Consider the following 5,151-nt stretch of genomic DNA (forward strand, 5'->3'; position numbering starts at 1 on the left):
ATGATTTTGTTAAGTTTTCCGCTACCATGATCATTTGTTTAGAATGCCCCAAAACCTAATATTATAAACTCATTGGTTTTTAAACGATTTCAAGTTTAAAAATGAATATAGTTTTCAACATAAACCAAGTGTTAACAACACTATCTATGATTAATCTACATCTACTATGTGAAAACAAATTAGGAAAATATTTTACCAGTGATCATATATCAAACTCATAGGGATAATAAATGATAGAAGTGCCATGGAAGAAGCTTGTACCAATATGTAGGGCATTAATTCTACCAATATGGCATGTTTAAATATATTTTTAATAAAACCATAACACAAATGATTATTTACATAACTTTTTGGGAAGATACTTGGCCGGATAATTCTCATTTAAAACTCTAATTTCCTAGAGTGTATGTCTTGGATTTAGCTAGTTGCATTACTTTCCACTATTTCGTTATCTACTATTTTGTATTGATGGTCTTGTAACATATGTGTATGATTTTATTGATAAGCATGACTTGGAGACGAATTTGATTCCTACCAAGTAGGTTCAGTTAATACCTATTACAATTAATGTCCTTGCTTTGTGTTCAACTTTTGATAAACTTCCTACTAGGTTTGATCTTGATAATAAGTTGTTAGACATTCCTTATCTTCTCTACCTAGTGTGTGATGAGATGATAAAGTGGAGAAGACTACTCATGTGTTTTTATGGTGCTCTATTGCTACTGATGATTTAGGTCAGTTCACTAGGTGGTGGCATTTGATTGTTCCCACACTTGCTTGTTTTGATAATTAGTTTGGTTGGTTAATTCTCTTCGGCGTAGAAGAAATTAGAGGATTATTTGGAGGTTATCTCATTTACTATGTGGTTGCCTATTTGGGTGTTTAGGAAAAATTGTTTGTTTGGTATGATTCAACTAAAGGGCATATCTTTTTGAAAAAAATGTTACTTAATCTTTTTTACATGAAGAAATTTTTTATCTTCAAAACCCTATGATTTCTAGTCCTTGATGTATTTGTTGGTTTAATGTAGATCCTTGCTAGCTTTTTAATAAAATCTATGTCGTTCCAAAAAATATTATTAACTCTAAAGTAACTTAAAACTTGGAAATGAAAATTATTTGAGAAATTATGGATATATGTCTTAATTAAAACTTCATGTGGATCACCCAATGGTAACGACGCTAAGATTTCAATTGGTAATATAAAAAATATAATGCTAACTAATATGCTACTACGTTTAAACTTTACTATTCATTTGTTGTTTGTTCATAAACTAGCTCATGAAAATATACATGGAGTTTACTTTGATGAAAATAATTCCTATTTACATGACTTACAAGCAAGTACATGCTCAAAACTGAAGATAAATGCATGCTCAATTATATATTAGATTGTAAATGAAATATTAATGAACTTGAATAAAAACTTATAAAATTGTTTAAGTTGCATAAAAACGCAAATTGGTGATAAAATTCATGATGAAAAATTATAAAATGTTAAATATATTATATAGCCATGGAATTGAATTAAAATCAAGGTAAAGATTATTGATAACCTACAACTAAGTGATTATACAGTTCTTAAGGGGTGTTTAGGATAGCTTTTTGAACTTCAAAAGTGTTTTCGGGCAAGAGTGTTTGTTGACTTATGGTGGTAGCAAAAGTTAATCTATCCTAATAAATAATAATGATTTTGCTACATGTCATCTTCTCATTCATTTTGACACTTGTCATTTTTTAGATTTTTTTGAATTATTTAATATCCACTTGTCATTTTTATAGTTTTTTTATTCAAATTTCACCTATTAAATGCCATCTTATATTAATTAATTTTATGAATATATTAATTAATGTACATAATAACTTTTTATTTGTGAATTCCTCTTTCTATTAATATATTATTTAATGTACATGTATATTAATATAGATAGTACATTCCATTTATGAATTCATATTATATAATTTTATTAGTATAGATGAATTAAGACCAAATTACATAAATGGTCTATGTGTTTACCAAAGGTCACAAACTCAGTCGATATTTATTTTTTTTTATAAACATGGTCCTTGTGGTTACCAAAACTTACGTGAATGGTCTTTTTTTGCTCATGCCGTTACTTTTGGTCCTTTTAATAAACTCGTGCAATACACGGGTCTCACACCTAGTATGTCAATACATTAAAAAGTATTTGGCTTAAAATCTCTTTCTGAAGATATTATGGTGAAAAATTTAAATTGAATTGCAAAAAGTCAAATTTTACATGTTTTTCAAAACTCATTTTTAAGGCTTTTTAAATATAATGAAAAACTCATTTCGAAAAACATTTTTGAGTTTGTCAAATATATTTTTTGACTAGTTAGCTTTCCAAAAAGTCAATAAATCAATAAGTTGTTTGAAACCCATTTAAAAAACCCCAAATCATTTGACTTTATAATGCGCTCTATTAGTTGCTCGTATATTTAACCACTAGGAAAATGGCTGCATGTTGTGTAGGAAAAAATATTTAATGCCTAGTTAAAATACTAAATAAATATGTTATATTAAAAATAACTAAGTCATTTGTTATTAACAATTAAATAATATTTTTAGAATAAATACAAAAATGGTTTTTTATATTATCATTATGTAAACTATATTATTATAAGAGATAAGGTTGAAACTTAAAGTATGTAAACTATATTATAAGAGATAATGTTGAAACTTAAAGTTGATGTGCATATACTAGTTAAAATAGAAAAAATATATAAATTGTTAACAATAACCAAGTTGTTATTGTTATCTATTAAATTATAATTTTGTACTAAATTAAAATGTTTATTTTAAATATTTTCATTACGTAGAACATATGATAACATTGACATCTTTTATAAGGTTGGAACTTAAATTTTTATTAGTTATAGGGTTGTAAAAACCATCCAACTCAAACAAATACTCGGCAAGTAAGTTACTTGGACCAGGTCTCCAAAGGAAGTGAGCTTAGCCAACTCGACCAAAAGATTGGGATAGTAATCAAACCCGATCAAAATCGGTCAAACTCAGACCGGTTCAACTTAATATGCCCAACCAATCCAGTCCAAAACCATCACTACTAGAAAAAAGGCCTTTAATGACACTCAATTTATGACGCGCATGTATTTACGATACAAAAAATTGTGTGACGTAAAAATAATGTCATCTCTTTAAAATTTTGAAGGATTTAGGACGCACATTTTTGCATGCCCTAAAATTTGTGTCAGAAAAAAAAATAAAAATAAAAGCACGGAAGACACCCATCATAAACGCGTGTCCTGTGCACCATGTCGCTTTATATTTTTTAAATGTGCGTTCCTGTTACAAAATGGGGACCAAAACTAGGGCTTTTTTTTCAAGAACGTCACGAGGACTATCATTCTCTCATATCTCACATCCTTCGTCTCTGCCCTAACCCACCACCACCGCCTCCAACATTCACCGTCTCTTTTGGCCTCACACAGCGGCGGCGCACCCCCCCTGCCAACACACTTGTATTCTGTTTAGGGTTATGAGATAAGACATGAAGAGCAACGAATCAGTAACGCTAGAGGAGGTAAAAAATGTTCTAGAAGTTCAGAAGAATTATTATTACTTATGAGATTTGTTCAAATGTTATTATCTGAAAAAGAAGGTGGTGAAGAAGAGTCGTGGTTTTAATTGATAGAGGGGTTTGGATGGGCCATCTGATTTCAAATCTTCGGTGTAATTCAGTAAACAAATAACTGGTATGATGAGCGGAGAAAATCGATTCAGCGAAGAAGGAAAAGATGCATCAAATTTAATGGAGAAAGCAACAAAAGCAGCAAGTGATTTGTACACGATACGAGACACTTACTTCCCTTCAGACCCTGATGAAAAAATTTCCAAATTGCAAACGCAATCTCAAATCGCTCTCAATCTCCTCGATTCCGTTCCTCCTGGTACGCTTCCCTCGAAACCCTACGATTTTCAGCTTTCATGATTGTAATCGTCTCTCTATATGTGTGTGCTTTTAGTGTATGGTCGCTTATTTTATTTGAATGGCATGATATGATTTCTCGTAGCAGAAGGTTAATCGAATGCAAGCCAGGTTAAGTGTTAATTATCAATTAGAGTGGTAGAAAAACCGCATTAGAGTGTCGGATTAGATTAATCTGGATGAATAGAATCATATGATGTAACTTTAATGGTGCTAATGGGGATTGATGATGAAACTATGTGAGGTTTTATTATGATTGTGATGTGCAGAACAAAGGAAATTGCCTACACAACGTGCAACATATGAATACTTGAGAGGGAAAATATTGGATGTGCTCCTTGAAGACTCAAAAAAAGCAGAAGATCATCTCTTTAAAGCTGTAAGTCAACTGATCATATCTTTTAATCATATAAAAAGACATAAGTTCAATAAAATCTCTCATTTTATCAAGTATTTGATTTTACAGGTTAAACTGAATCCATCTCTTGGAGATGCTTGGCTGTGTTTAGGAAATTGCATTTGGAAAAAAGGAGATTTACCTGCTACAAGAAACTGTTTTACCCTTGCTCTAAAGGTTGATTATCACTTCACTTGTATATATTTTTATAAATTCTTACTAGTATTCACTTAATAAACATCCAACATTTTTCATTTTAATGGTAATACAGGGTCCAAACAAAAGGATACTTAGCCAATTATCAATGCTTGAAAGACGAATGGCTCAAGGCAAGAAACATTTATTGTTTTTTCAATGTGGTTGTTGTTTATGTTATATATATATATATATATATATATATATATATATATATATATATATAGTTTATTTTTTAATCTAATTTTTTTTATAAATCTTTAGGTGCTGATAATCAAGAGGAAATTGTTGTTGAAAGCATAAAACACGCAAAGGAAGCTATTGATTTAGATGTCAAGGATGGGAATTCATGGTGTAAGTTTATTGCATAATTTATCATCAAGACATAAGAATTTATGTGTATTGACGATTTTGCCCTTTCTGTTCTTCCAACAGACAACCTGGGGAATGCTTGTTTGACATGTTTCTTTGTCACGGGGGCATGGGATCACAGCAAATTACAGCAGTCTTTAAAAGCATACCAAAATGTTGTATGTTGGAAATCTACTTTGTAGATTTGTGTTACACCCGAAAACCGGAACGGCGGAAA

At 30.4% G+C, this 5,151-nt stretch overlaps 1 long non-coding RNA gene across 1 annotated transcript; it reads left to right on the forward strand.

Moving 5' to 3' along the window:
- The first annotated feature begins 3,830 nt into the window (after nucleotides 1–3,830).
- LOC145157015 (uncharacterized) lies at nucleotides 3,831–4,542 on the forward strand. The gene is made up of 3 exons (XR_013737043.1): nucleotides 3,831–3,932; nucleotides 4,240–4,349; nucleotides 4,437–4,542. It is a non-coding gene; the product is annotated as an uncharacterized LOC145157015 (long non-coding RNA).
- The last annotated feature ends 609 nt before the right edge of the window (nucleotides 4,543–5,151 follow it).

This window comes from Lactuca virosa, chromosome 2 (genome assembly GCF_052849685.1).
Source record: "Lactuca virosa cultivar CGN04683 chromosome 2, Lactuca_virosa_CGN04683_v6, whole genome shotgun sequence".
NCBI lineage: Eukaryota > Viridiplantae > Streptophyta > Magnoliopsida > Asterales > Asteraceae > Lactuca > Lactuca virosa.